The sequence below is a fragment of the Symphodus melops genome (genome assembly GCF_947650265.1).
Source record: "Symphodus melops genome assembly, chromosome: 6".
NCBI classification, from domain to species: domain Eukaryota; kingdom Metazoa; phylum Chordata; class Actinopteri; order Labriformes; family Labridae; genus Symphodus; species Symphodus melops.
In genome coordinates this window covers 24,832,562-24,848,132 of record NC_136696.1, presented here as the reverse complement: position 1 = coordinate 24,848,132, position 15,571 = coordinate 24,832,562, and the positions used below count along the sequence as shown (strand labels likewise).

Below are 15,571 nucleotides of genomic sequence, written 5' to 3'. Positions count from 1 at the left end.
GTGATATTGTTTGAATCCGAACCTGTGGCTCCGCGTGTCATTCCCGCGCTCTCGTTCCCTGAAGAATATTACATGCTGCAGAAATTAAAAACGTAAATGGAGAAAAAAGTAGAAAAGAAGATTGTGGTTTCTTGCATATGGGTAAAGAAATTCCAGGCTAAGCCTCTCTTATATTCACTGCCCTATCCAGTTCAACCCGTGTGGTTAAGGTCATGACCCCGATACTTGGCACCCAGCATCGTAAAGATCGTCACTCTTGTTTAAAAACCTGCCCCGACTTCTGATGCCAGGATGAGTCATTCAGAAACTTGAAGACTTCAGCGTTGCATGGAGTCGTCATTCCCTCCAGTATATTTACCCCCCTGAACGCTACAGTCTACATGTTCTGGCAAAGTGTCATTCTGATTTTACTTCACCAGCTGTGTGGAAGTGGGGTTTGAATTTCAAAATGCTTATCCAGACAAAATATTTTTGGTATTTTTTTATTGCCAATTAATTGCTGCTGCTTCTATGAATATTGTTGTTGTACTTTTACTGCACTGTTGTGCTTACCAGCTGAGAAAAATATGTAGCTTCTCTGCCAAGAGATCCACATGGAAGAAAAAGGCTACTGGATCACCTAATTATTTTAGGTAATATTCCTATATCCTTCATCCCAAAATGTATTTAATATGATGATCAGGATTTTGATTAAAGAGAGATCTGTGCACAAAAAACTGATTAAATTCCAAGTTTCATATGAACATTTTCTTAGACAAGCGTGTGCTTTACATTATACCATGAGAGTGATCAAAATGAAATTAATAGTCCAAATGATGAGCAAAACAAAATCACAGATAACATTTTCTACCTCCATGTCAGTGCTTACAAACTTAGGGTTCGAGCTCTGTGCAGTGCCAAAGATCTCATAAGGTTTGTCTGCCCTGAGGTTGCCACAGTTAGATTTACACATTAAAATAAAATCATCATAACGCATTGATTGAATCATTTATAGAAACTGGTTGGAACACTAAATTGGAGTAAGTAACCTGGTGTGCTGAGGTTACTTAACCTCCTGCCCTCTGCTCCACAGGTACACAGAGAGGTTGGTCTTCATTTGAAAATAAGGAGTTAAGCTAATTTGATTTCATTTATTTTGGTTAATAAAATAATTTACGCCTTCATCTTGTGTCTCCCATCTTTTGTTGTGACCTCCTGAGCCGGGTCATGAAACATAAACAGATACAATTAAAGTCTTGGGTTTAAAAGGACCACTGTAGTTAACTGTTAATGAGAGGAGAGAGCAGTCTTGTGATGCCAGCTCTGTACAGACATGTGAGAGTAATTGAGAAACAGTGAGAGTTTCCTGTAAAGATTTAAAGGATGATTTGATAGCCTTCTTAAGTGAAGTCAGAGATGAAGATATTTTAAAGAAAAGCATCATCCATATTTAACTCTGAATCAGGGAACACATGATGTGTTTTCACTTCTGTTATTTGTCAACAAAGCTTCTGAACTATCTTTATGAAATTATGAAAAGATCAAGACTGTCCCCTGCTGGGTGTGAGGTGAAATGGCATTCATGACAGACCAGCAAAGATAATGTACCGGTTTTAATTGTTCCACACGCGGACACAAACACTTAACTGTATAGATCAAGATCAGTGGTCATAGGATTGAGCATCTTTCAGCAGATTTTTCTGTTTATTTTTAAAGCTGCTGATTGAGTGACAGTTCTTCATATCGTCTGGCAAAGAGTTCAATTAAGTCTAAGTCCATGCTTTCACACAGAACGCTGATTGCCCAAAAGCAGAGCGACGAAAGGCTATATGAAAATCTCTTGTCAAAGATATTCTTGTAGATTTTATCGAGTCTACTCAGCGAAAGTTAATAAAAAATAATAATCCGTAATTAAACTGTGATCCGATCAAAATTAATGGTTTGTCTTTCTTTGGCTTTCAAACGAAACCAAACCAATATTGGCCTGGTTTTCAATTTCCGTTAGTCCTGCCCATTTTCCCTTTAAAATTGGATATTAGAAATCAGCTGTTTTTAGTGGCAGTGTCAGACAGTTCACAAGTTGTTTATTATTCAGTTTTTTCCCCACGACCTCAAGCGAGTCCCGACTGCCTCCCACTCGCCTCAATAACTTTTTTTGAGATTCTTTCTATTCCTCTTTGTTACCACTCTGATTTTTTCCTCTGACCTCCGCTGAACCCGCCTGCCTTCCAGACCCACGACGGAGGGCCAGCGGGGGAGGTCGGAGGTCACGGCAATCAGATGTGTTTGACTTCAGGAAAAAGGAAAGACTCTGTTTTAGTTCTTAGCTCCTGTGTGAACTGATAGAGTCTGAGTGTGTGGAGAGGAGAGATGACTGTCATATGGCTCGTCACTGTTCCTCTCTGCAGTATTATTCCAGTGTCGCTCTGTCAAACAACTTCATATTCATAATCAGAAATAAAACAATCTATACTCAAAAAGCAATGCTTGTAAAGATAATAATACCAATTCTCGTGTGAATGTAGCAAAGTCAGAAGATCGAAACAACACATGGAGAGAGGAATGAGAGAGAGCAGACTGGCCTGTATGAAGTCACATTCAGAGTCAGGGGGTTTCTTCAGTAGCATGGAGACATGTTGACCGCAGGAGACTTCTTCTGAATGGTAAAATCTGTCTTCTTGGAAAACCTTTGAATCAAATCAACAAGACATGGTAGTTCAGATACAACAGCCAAAGTGGTCTAACTACACTTTGAGAAGACAAGGATGACACTTGTTGAGTGTTTGCAAAACTCCAACAGCAATCTGGCAAAACAGTTAAATTAACTGTATTTGTATACATTCACATTAAAATAGAAGTGTCTAGGTTTTGCGTTTGATTTAAAAAAAGAAAAAAATATTTATATGTAGCGTATACATATATACTTTTTCACGCAACGTCACTTGAGTCCCGTCTGCCTCCTACTCCCACCGTCAAGAGAGCAGGGAGGGATGCGACGAGGTTGCCACAAAATATGGTTAAAATTTGAATTCAGTGTATTTGTATATATTCTCCTGTGTCACTATTGCGACAGTTAGTAAATGCAGATATGTAGGAGGGAAATAGTAAATGTTTGATTTAATAAAAAAATATGCATATGTGTACACAGAGATTTTTTTTTTTTCGCGACCTCTCCTGACCATGCATCACGCCTGTTGGGGGGCGGGGGAGTGTGAGGTCGCCACGACTTCTCCTAACCCTTCCTCTCCCGATTTAGAGGAAAACTTTGGGGAAAAAAACCCTATACATAGAGAGAGAGAGTTTCTCCAGGGATTTTCGTGGAAAACTTCTGAATTACAGATAGATCTTACCTGAAGCAGTTAGCCATCTGAGATCATGGTCTACCAGGTCACTAGAGAGTCAAGTATTGCTCATCCACGTCTTCATCCAGCACATTTCTATCACCAGGTAGGAACACCAGGAGTTTCTGTCCTGGGTCGAAGGTTCTCGGCCTGGCTGACTTGTCATAACTGGACTTGTTGCTGCTGGCCGTCCGCCATGTGCAATTGAGCCAGCTCGTCCATTTGCTGCTCTCTCATCTGGACGACACAGAATACAACGTTCAACTCAACTTTATTTATATTAGCACCTTTCATGCATAAAACATGCAGCCCAAAGTGCTTCACAGAATATAACACACAGAATGCCAATCATTTGTATTGACAAAAAAAAAAAAAAAAAAAAAAAATACAAGCAGCAGAAATCCCTATTAATTAAAAGTCAGATTAAAAAGGTGGGTCTTTAGTTTACTTTTAAAAACACACAGAGCCTTCTGTTCTGATGTCCAGAGACAGCGACTTCCTTAGTTTGGGAGCATAAAAACTGACCTCAACAGATCCCACTCTCCGCTTGCCTCCCTCCCAGATCTCTCTCAACACTGCAAATGGGCCCCAAACTGCATGTCCATACAAAAGAAGAGAAACTAGTGGAGGATTGTGGTACTTACCTGCATGCAAAGAGGTAGAGCAGCCATTGATTCCAGCCTGTGCCAGTGTTGTGTACAAACTTGGTCTGGTTAAAGTACTACATTAGCCCATCTGTTTAAGGATGATCTGGTGTGATCCTGAGTCTCCTGATACCAAGTAACTGGTACACCTGTTTCAGCAGAGTAGACAAAGTTAGTTCCCTAATTAGTTAATATTTCACAAGGAAGCACATATTTGAAAAGACGAAATAGAAGCAACTGATTTTGCCTTTATGGATTTTAATGGAAAGACTGGATACGTATAAGACTAGTCTGTTATTACCAGCATGTGTTATTTGGCACTGAGGTCAACTTTTACAAAACTGAGCAACATCTCTAAAGCAGGATAAAGCAGCACATTTCAACAACAAGCCAATTCAAAGTGCTTTACACAACACCAAAAACAGCATAACGAAACAAGCAATAATAAAATAGACAATTGAAGTCACTAAAACAATTCAATCATTCAATTTAATCAGTTAATTGCAGAGTCCGAAAATAACACCCGCCATGCGGCAAATACAGGTAGATTTTCCATTTAGCGAGTATTTCAGAGGGTTATCTGCCACAAGGTGGGTAATTTACCCAACAGTCATCAAAACTACGCTATTGGCATTTAGCGCATTTTATGTAGCTGCAGCTATTCTCCTCTATGCGGCCATGACCGCTGTGTATACAGGGTCTGAGACACACCAACATTCATTTCAGTGCAAATGCACACACATACACACGCGCCAGCCACCGTGTGCGACGCGGCGCACCTCTTTTATCTTTTAGTAGTGCATCAACACACAATTGATACATTTGGACCAAGTCGGGAACACGAGTGACCCGGTTTAACTTCGATTCAACTTTTTACCTCACTCTCACCATGTCTGCAGCTGACAGTAGGTATAGTGGGCGCTAAATGCAGGCTGTACTAATGAACAGGCTGATTATATTAAGTGTCTAATACTGTCAAAGATAAATTCCTTGGAATTATAATGCATTATTCTCTGATGGATGGGTCTAGGAACTACCCATTTAAAAAATAAAGGCCGGCAAATATATTTTTCAAATATCTCAATTTCCTGCTCTGATAAAATGATTGAATCTGTGATCGATTCAACAGAACATAATGCTTTCACTATAAAATGTTCTGTAACATATTATTATGTTATTTCGGCCAGTAAAAAAAGAAACGTTTGACCAGTGCATTTTTTTATCTACCCGCCACCTTAGCCGGTGAGTCAAAAAGGACCCTGGGTTATTGTATGCAGAATTCTGGTGCCAGAAATTTATACAGTGGTTTGTACAGATAAATAAATTGATATTATCCACTAATATTTTTGTGCTCTTGCACCTCTGCTGACTTACCTTTCTGGGGTATTCACCGGGCCTGTAGGCCCTCCTTTATTCCTTTGTAAAAATAAAAATAATTCTTGCAAGAAAAAATAAATGAAGCAAAAAGTGTGGAACAGAAGAAGAGACTGAGCTCTAAACAATCCCAGTCTGGGCCCTTGAAGCTCTGTACACTCTTTGATAAACTGTTGAAACCTACCAGCTCTGTTCCACTCCAGCTCCAAACTGCATCTACCTCAGAGTCCCTCAAGCCTGGTCTTATATAGGAGCTGGAACCTACCAAAAGGGGTTGGAAATCAATTCACTCTCAGGTGAGTGTTACCTGTTCTACAAACAACACAAACTATCTGCAATGAAACTAAAAGCATGTCAAAATACATTTCAGTTTAGTAAATACTCATACTAAAACTGCCTTTTAAACCACAATCTTTCCTTGAATTTCCCTCGGGATCAATAAAGTATCTATATATCTTAATCTCAACAACCTAAACATCCCTCCACTTCGACCAAACATGGCACCATGACACCCCCCCATATGAACCCAAAGCTTGGTTCAGCTCTGTTTGGCATTTCCTGGTTGACGGAGAATAATGCACTCAAGTCTGTGGAGCAACAGGTGACTGACAGTGTTTATTTGATGTGTAACAATGAATAAAATGTTTTAATGTAAAAATAATCAATGTGTGTTTTTCTTTGGTTGAAAATGTAATGTTTGAAGTCATTTGTGAATGAGCTATTTAAGTTTTATCAGAAGTTATTCACATAAAGGACTCGCTGCTAGTCATGCTAAGCTAACATTAACGAATGCCTCTCAAATTGTCAAAAACTCAAACCTCGAGTCTTCAAAGTAGAATCTGAGTCCCCAAAAGCTGAGTGTCTGAACTATTCAAATATAGGTGTCATATCCTGTTTGAACATTGCAATTACCATGTGCAATTGTAATGTGGTTAGCCTTTTGTCATTCTGTTAGCATGTAGCTGCAGCATTTATTGTTTTTATTTTATTTTTTTCTTTATTTTTACAGGGACAGTGCATATTAATAAACATTTCTGTAAATATGCCAGAGTTAGCCAAAAGGCTAATTTTCATCTGTTGTCCCTGGCCAGATTTTATAAAGGGCTCTCTAAAAAAATTGGAAGTATGGCAGTAGTTTTTTTTTTTTTTTTCATTTATTGAAATGTTTGCATGTAGTGAAAAGGTTTTTGCATTCATGAAATATTTACACAGTTGACCCTCGGGGCCACCGTACATCATACTACATTTAGTGTTGTTAAAAAAGTAACTGGTCCTGCATACAATAGAAAAGAATTGACGTAGGTTCGGATTGATTAAATGTAGTCTCTTAAGTTATTTAGGGAGCATCAGTGTAACTAAAAAACTCCTGTTACTAGTTGTCGAGTCATGCAGCGCTGCAACACACTGCTGTGACCGGCAGATGGCAGTAACGACGCTGCGTGACAACCAAACTAAACTTGATGTTTTAAAAAAAAAGAAAAAGTTGCAGAAAAAGAAAAAAGAAAAAAAAAAAGGACGGAAGCCGGCTTCAGGAGCGACAAGCAGCAGCCTAGCTAATAACAAGCAGTGACCTGGGGGTGAACTTCAGCGTGTAGCTCATAACTTTACTGAGAAGAGAGAAAGATAAAGTCAGTCTCTCTTCAGACGAGGGAAACAAGGAAGTGAACAGCACACTGACTTCCACTTTGTTTTCCGCCGGTAAGTCCCGTTTGTTTTGGACTCTTTCTGCTTTCTTTCTTCCCGCGGCGTTTTGAGGATCATGTGATAAAATGAAAGTTGGATTTTGCTCTTTGTTAGGATAATGTTTGTTTAGTCTCGTAACTGTACTTCATTGTTTAGTGGACACGTAGGACATGTGTTTGTCTTTGTGTGGTTTATCATCCCCCCCTTTCCTCGAAGACGCGTTTTTGGAAGGTGATGTGAAGACAAAAGTTAGCAGCTGGACATCTGTAACCATTGTTGTCCCCATGCAATGTTACAACCAACTAGAGATGAGAGGCAATTTACACTTTTTAAAACCCTTTTCAAAGTTCACTTGACCCAGTGAAGCTTCAGCTGAGTGATTGTTGTGCAGACTTTACTGAGTGTGGGGACATGTGAATGTGTCCCTGATGAAGACTTTTTATGCTTTAAGGGGACATATTATGAAAAAATCCACTTCTACAGTGCTTTGGAGCATTTATTTGGGTGTCTTTGAGTGTCTATCACTCCACAAAACATGAAATAAATCCATCCAGTCCTGTTTGTGGTCTGCTTAAGTCTTACCACACAGAGAAAATGCTCCATTTCAAATGTACTAAGTTTGTGACATCACAAGTTGCATTGTGGTGATAGCCCAGCCCAAAGAAGATAAAAACACAGAAACAGTCTCACACACTTGACCAAAGGCCTCCTTGAGTGAGAATCTGTCCTTACCACACGTCAAAGACACAGTCCTACTGATGTGCCTTTATTTGTATTCTGTGGTAACTTTATTTTTTAGAGATACGACAGTGGATAGAGTCAGGAATTAGGACAAGAAAGAGCTGTGAATGACGTGCAGGAAAGGTGCCAGAGGTCAGATTAGAGCCCGGGCCGCCTGCTTGGAGGACTTTATCATTGACCGGTCCTTATCTTTAAGAACAAGACCCCAGATCTCAGTTAGATCCACTGACACTTAAAGAGAACCCGTGGAAGAATCAGCCTTTAATGAATAAGTAATGTCAAGGTGTAATGATGCGTGCTGCTGTCAGACGAGAAAACATGAAAGACACGGTAATAGGTGTGTCTCTGACTAGAGCAACATGGCAACAAAAGAGCCTTTAGTCTGCTAGTTTCATGTGAACCCTGCTGACATGGAGCTGATGAATACTAACTATAGAGCCCGACAGATTGATCAGCCAGACGATAATATCGGCTGATATCAGCATACGCTATCCATGTGCCAGTCAAATAGCATCATTTCATTGACGTAACATTGTATTACAGGAGTAATGGTAGCAGTAGTAGAAGCAGTTCTCTTCCACCAGCAGGGGGCGCTATGTTGAATGCAAAAAGCTTCATCAGTCTCCAGAGTGTCAAGCGCGGATGCACGAACATTTTGTCTCCGTTATAAATCTTTTCCACAAGTGTTTCTGCATCTGAGGGATCAACGTAATAAATGTGTCTCTGCAGCTCAAACGCAGATCCATAAAGATACCGGCTGATATATCGGGATCAGATTTTTTTCCCCCGTATTGTCAGGCCCTAACTAATTCATGACATAATGTTTTTAACTTGTGATTTGTAAAAGAAGAAAGCCAGATAAATATTAAACCAAGTTAAGAAAAAGCCTAAATAATAATAACTAACCCTAATAAAACATTACAAACTAGTTATTGGTCAAATATTAGACGTCACCTTTCGTGTCGGATTTTCAAAATCAAAGTATGAAACAACTTAAACTGTTGGTTGTGTCGAAGCTCGTGATGTTATCAACAGAAGTATCCTCCAGATGAATGTAGCCAGTTGTTTGATATGACAGTGATTGTGTGAACCTTTTATTTGTACGTTAGATGTTAATGTGTCGCTCTCCCCTCTGCACAATATTACAATATAAACGGCTGTTTTCACAACCCGAGGTACTGTATGTGATTTATCTTGTTCATGTTAAACTTTCTCCACACAGATCTGTTAATCGTGACCCTGACAGATGTAAAGATGTATGTTCAGCTGGAGGATAAAGTCCTTTTTTTATACGTTCCATAAATCATTTCATAAGCCCGACAGAGGCCCCGCCTCCGTTAGTGAGAAATGTTTGTGTTGATGACTTAGAAAAATGATAGTCCTGTTTTTCAGTACACAGACGGCTCTCTTTTGTCCCCTTTGCTGTTCCTGTTTGTAAACAAAGCTCTCTTCTCGAGCGCTCTGTAAATGTTGAGTTTGCGAGCGTGTCGAGGCGACGGCTGATAACGTCACCAGCACTCCATCAACCCTTCGTGTTTAAGAGCTGACGTCTGTGTCCATGCTGGATTAGTTTTGTGCACATGTCCGTTTGATGAAGTAATAATTAACGGACTCGTTGTTATCTGAACTCTCCTCAGATGTTAAACGGGTTCAGCTGCGGCCTGCTCAAAGTGTTTCAGTCAGTCCAAACAGCATGAAACCTGTGAGCACGTCAGCCACCGTATCAGAGACTAATGAGCAGCTCCTCCCTCTCCATGTGGTCAACACGACACAGGCAGACGCTCTCAAAGGTTAAAAGCCTTTTATAGGAGCACGATTGTTGATCTCCGGCCTCGCGCTGATGACAGAGGTGACTCATCCGTGGTCGACGGCCTCCAGGTGACGTCTGGGGAGGGTTTTAATCAGACTCCTAAGTGTGTGTGTGTGTGTGTGTGTGTGTGTGTGTGTGTGTGTGTGTGTGTGTGTGTGTGTGTGTGTGTGTGTGTGTGTGTGTGTGTGTGTGTGTGTGTGTGTGTGTGTGTGTGTGTGTGTGTGTGTGTGTGTGTGTGTGTGTGTGTGTGTGTGTGTGTGTGTGTGTGTGTGTGTGTGTGTGTGTGTGTGTGTGTGTGTCGTAGGAACACTATAACCAGCAGAGCGGGCAGACAGGAGACTGTTACACATAATGAGTCTGTCTGCTTCCTCATTGTGTCGCCTTCCTTTTCCGTTTTGTCCATTAAGTCATAAAGACGTGACATTTATCGGCCTCCGTTTGCTTCCAAAAAATGAAAACATCTCAAATGAAGGGTGGACACGGCTCATTTCCCTGTGATGAAAAACAGCCGTCAGCAGCACTGGGTAGAAGAGTTTCAGAGCTGAAACCAAAACATCACGTTTCTAATTTCTTCATATTTCATTTGTGTTTGCTGTGTAAAATTCTTGTTTCTGATTGGCTAGTTATGCATAGCAATGGTCTGATATTTCCCTACAGATCACTGATCAGGAAAATTCACCGTTACTAAGAGAAGCAGACGGTTGCTAGGGACATGTAACCGCATCAATCCGTCGAAAAGGAGTGTGGTGTATTTGACGTCGATTCGCTGACTGGGGGAGAAAAGAGAAAGGAGAGGATAACTGCAGAGGAAAGAAGGGCTTCAGCTCGGTTTAGTGTGGCCTGTCGTCGCCTCACATGTTAGTCTTGATTAGTTGGTTATCTTTGGGTAATAAAGTAGCACATGGCACCAAACCCCCCCCCCCCCCCCCCCCCCCTCCATAGTAGAGGACACTGTTATTTCTGGGTACCAAGGTTAAGCGGGGTCACGTGTGAGATTTGGTTCAGGTATGTGCCAGCAGAAAGTCCCGGTCACAGGAAGACCATGTCTGATGTTCGGCGGCCTGAGTGTTTAAACACTTCCAGAGGAATAATCAGCTCCGTGTGCGAGTGGAAGTGACTTGTAGGCATTCAAAGAACGCGTGGAGCGCATATCTGAGGGGTGACATGAGCCTTCCATCTGTTTCTGGCTGCTTTTCCCTTCGACTCAGCTGTTTATCCTGTATGAAGGGGTCAGGGTGGTGATGTTGGTGTTTTTGTGTGTGTGTGTGTGTGTGTTTGGGGGGGGCGGGGGGGGGGGGGTGGTTGCTTGACCATGTTGATGTGTGAAACATGAGCTGGGATTGACTGTGGACATTTACTACAAGTTTCGGCTACATTTGACTCTCAGGTTTTTGGCTCCGTTTAGAGGAAGTCTGAAAATTCAGAGTTGGCTAAACAACAGGATAACACCTCACTGAATACCAGAGGTCTAAAACAGTACTCGTATACTGTTGAATATTGTGGTCGGTTTCCAGATTCAATGTTTTTAGCTTCACGTGTTAAAAGTAGTGCTATGGTGTTTGATTTTCAAGGAAAGGATTTTATGCATTTTACTCTTTACACTGAAGCAGTTTTCCTTTAGATTATGAATTAATATCAATCTGGGCTTTCTTATAATTTGCAGTTTGAAATCGGAGCCTATACTCCCTCAACAATGCAGTTCAACCTAACCATGAAGTTGGATCAGAACAATGCACGATGCACAGGGAAGCTTCAGTGTTTAGCCAGCTCTGCGTCAGCACCACTAACACTTATCCGAGTGAGCACGTTTGTGCTCGTGGAGTTTATTAGAAAATGCCTTTTACGGTCGGGTAGAATCGGGTATATCAGAAACTGTTTGCTTTCCATTGCTGCAACAAGTGTCTGTTGGCCATTTTCCGTTACATAAGAGGTGTACAAGTGAAATACAAAGCAGAGTAATGTGATCCACCTCTATGTACATAAAGAAGGACACAATGGAGAGAGACAGGCTGGCCCCTTCTCCAGACCTGTGTCGTCATGGTAACAACAAACAGCAGTAAGGGCTCTTTAGAAAGCATGATGTGCCGAGTCATCAGCCGGCTCACGTGGTAGTAATCGAGGTTGTTTTTGATGTCATACACAGGGGGGTTTAATATGATGTGATATTATTCCAGACTTTTACTCGGGATGAATCGGCTCAACATCGATAAAGTCCCCTGTTGGACAAACTAGCGAATCCAGTTCCTTTAATATTTTAGAGAAAGGACATTGGATAGAGTCAGAAATCCAGGAGAGAGAGAGAGAGAGAGAGAGAGTGGGGAATGACCTGCAGGAAAGTAACCACAGGTCAGATTTGAACCTGGACTAAAGCCTCCGTACATGTGGCACTTGATCTAACCACTGTGCCACTGGCGCCCCACACAGTTTGGTTGTTTGAAGTTTTCTGCTCTAGCGTTATTTCTAAGAGAAAAACAGAATGATGTCCTTTCACATCAAGTCCAGCAGTATTTCATCCTTTTTTTTAAAAAAACCTAATGAGTGAATGTCCTGTGAAGGATCAGTAGGAGCTGTATGTTAGTCTAGGTCTGGATTGTGTCTGCCTGCCCGGCAGCAGTTTATGGGAACTTGTCATCGGAAAAACAAAGAGAACTGTTGGCAGTGGAAACATCTATTTATGGGTTGCAATAAATGTAATTCCTCAGCTGACTTTGTGTGTTTTACAAAGCCGGGGCCTCATGAGCCCGATCAATAAAACTCTTTATGTACATGTCCTCTATCCTAAATGGTACACATGATTCTGCTGCACCGCGCTTTATATTAAGAGCTGAACACATTTGATTGTTTTGTCTATCTGACACAGAAGCTGAGACAAAGATCGGAGTAAAGAGATTTCAAACGTTGCTTATATTTTAAGACGGCATGTTTTTAGGCGTCCTTGAGTCTTAAACAGCAGAATCTAGAAAGTAAAGCCTTCAGCAGTTTTAAATATCTGTCCAACCTTTGCAGTGTGAGGATGATGAGGCGGTCACAGCCTCAGCTGCTTTGGTGTGAAATGCACTGCTTCTAAATGTATTTATTTTGTCCTCCTGTGTTGTCTCTGTGTTCCAGTCGGAGTCTACCACGGGACTGTTTTTCCGTTCTATTTATAAAAGCATTACATTTTTGGATTGTGTGTCCAACCCCGGGGAACATGCTCGGTCCTCTTTTATTATTATTAATAGAAACGTCAGAAATCTAATATTTTAACAACAGACTGTATTTCCTGCCGTCATCCTCTCTGCTTCTGATGAACGTTAAGAGCAGTGAGCTTCTTACAGTGTGATAACTGATTGTGATGTTAAGAATGTGTCGGTACAGTTTCAGTGACCACACACGGACTTGAATAGAAACGAGGAAACTCCAGCACGTCGTTGAGCTGAGAGTGCTGAAAAGGTAGAGGCTCAGTTTAAAGTGGAATTTAAAGATATGACAAGCCTGAGACTATGCAGCTGTGTCAAAACCTATCCAGCACCATTAGAGTGATTTACAGCTTTCATATAAAATACATTACACAGTTTAAATCCCTCAGCTCTTTTGTTTCTGTCCATTTGAAGATGACGTAGAACGAGCAAAAAGCAGGATTTCCTCGAACACGATCATCCTACCTCAAGTGTTAACGTGTGTGTGTGTGTGTGTGTGTGTGTGTGTGTGTGTGTGTGTGTGTGTGTGTGTGTGTGTGTGTGTGTGTGTGTGTGTGTGTGTGTGTGTGTGTGTGTGTGTGTGTGTGTGTGTGTGTGTGTGTGTGTGTGTGTGTGTGTGTGTGTGTGTGTGTGTGTGTGTGTGTGTGTGTGTGTGTGTCGTAGGAACACTATAACCAGCAGAGCGGGCAGACAGGAGACTGTTACACATAATGAGTCTGTCTGCTTCCTCATTGTGTCGCCTTCCTTTTCCGTTTTGTCCATTAAGTCATAAAGACGTGACATTTATCGGCCTCCGTTTGCTTCCAAAAAATGAAAACATCTCAAATGAAGGGTGGACACGGCTCATTTCCCTGTGATGAAAAACAGCCGTCAGCAGCACTGGGTAGAAGAGTTTCAGAGCTGAAACCAAAACATCACGTTTCTAATTTCTTCATATTTCATTTGTGTTTGCTGTGTAAAATTCTTGTTTCTGATTGGCTAGTTATGCATAGCAATGGTCTGATATTTCCCTACAGATCACTGATCAGGAAAATTCACCGTTACTAAGAGAAGCAGACGGTTGCTAGGGACATGTAACCGCATCAATCCGTCGAAAAGGAGTGTGGTGTATTTGACGTCGATTCGCTGACTGGGGGAGAAAAGAGAAAGGAGAGGATAACTGCAGAGGAAAGATGCATATTCTGCAGGCAAGAGGAGCCAGAAAATGGCCGATACGGTAAACGCTGAGCGTCTCATAGGAGGAGAAGCAGAAATGATTTCAGGACTGGAGAACGGATGAGAAAAAATGTCAACAGACTCGGACAGTGAGGAGGGAGAGAAACTCATTCAGACGCTGCTCTGATTTATTGCCAAACTGTTCACCTCGCCTCACTCACAGTGGAAATAATCAATTATTCAAAATGTATGAAGAGCTGTGGGTTAGCTCTTTTTGTAATGGATTTCTCAACTGGTCAGATTCGAACCTGGCCGCCCGCGTTGAGGACTCTAGCCTCCATATGTGGGACGCCTGCACTAACCAGCGCCTTGAGGACTCAATTTTCTGCAGAACTTTTGTCTCACAGTAGACTTTATAACCGAGGCGTGAGTCAGTAAAAGAAGGCCAGTTGTGCCAATATTTGAGTTTCCAGCATGAAGTTATTTTAATCAGTGAAACAGCTGATTTAATCCGCTCGGAATGACAAACGGATTAAATGGGACACGCTTGTTTTTCACCATCGTGCAGAGTTTTTTTTGCAGTGCAGGTGAAGTGTGGGCTGAAACCGCCTGTAGAGTAAAGGTCACGTCCTCGGTGTCGTAAAGCTGGAATACAGCTCAAGCTGAATGTCACCCAGTCTGAGAAGCTGCAGCTTTTTATCGACAAATTTATCTTCTGTTAGTGTTCTTCGACCCCGGGCCAGAGAGAAGGGCTTCAGCTCGGTTTAGTGTGGCCTGTCGTCGCCTCACATGTTAGTCTTGATTAGTTGGTTATCTTTGGGTAATAAAGTAGCACATGGCACCAAACCCCCCCCCCCCCCCCCCCCTCCATAGTAGAGGACACTGTTATTTCTGGGTACCAAGGTTAAGCGGGGTCACGTGTGAGATTTGGTTCAGGTATGTGCCAGCAGAAAGTCCCGGTCACAGGAAGACCATGTCTGATGTTCGGCGGCCTGAGTGTTTAAACACTTCCAGAGGAATAATCAGCTCCGTGTGCGAGTGGAAGTGACTTGTAGGCATTCAAAGAACGCGTGGAGCGCATATCTGAGGGGTGACATGAGCCTTCCATCTGTTTCTGGCTGCTTTTCCCTTCGACTCAGCTGTTTATCCTGTATGAAGGGGTCAGGGTGGTGATGTTGGTGTTTTTGTGTGTGTGTGTGTGTGTGTTTGGGGGGGGCGGGGGGGGGGGGTGGTTGCTTGACCATGTTGATGTGTGAAACATGAGCTGGGATTGACTGTGGACATTTACTACAAGTTTCGGCTACATTTGACTCTCAGGTTTTTGGCTCCGTTTAGAGGAAGTCTGAAAATTCAGAGTTGGCTAAACAACAGGATAACACCTCACTGAATACCAGAGGTCTAAAACAGTACTCGTATACTGTTGAATATTGTGGTCGGTTTCCAGATTCAATGTTTTTAGCTTCACGTGTTAAAAGTAGTGCTATGGTGTTTGATTTTCAAGGAAAGGATTTTATGCATTTTACTCTTTACACTGAAGCAGTTTTCCTTTAGATTATGAATTAATATCAATCTGGGCTTTCTTATAATTTGCAGTTTGAAATCGGAGCCTATACTCCCTCAACAATGCAGTTCAACCTAACCATGAAGTTGGATCAGAACAATGCA

At 41.7% G+C, this 15,571-nt stretch overlaps 1 protein-coding gene across 6 annotated transcripts in view; it reads left to right on the top strand.

The window, feature by feature from the left end:
* The first annotated feature begins 6,819 nt into the window (after positions 1-6,819).
* Positions 6,820-15,571, top strand: part of ppip5k1b (diphosphoinositol pentakisphosphate kinase 1b) — a 53,324-nt gene continuing 44,572 nt past the window's right edge. For all 6 annotated transcript variants that reach the window (XM_079345904.1, XM_079345905.1, XM_079345901.1 and 3 more), the window contains exon 1: positions 6,820-7,036. The gene's annotated coding sequence lies outside the window, so the exon portion shown is untranslated. The remainder of the gene's footprint in view (positions 7,037-15,571) is intronic.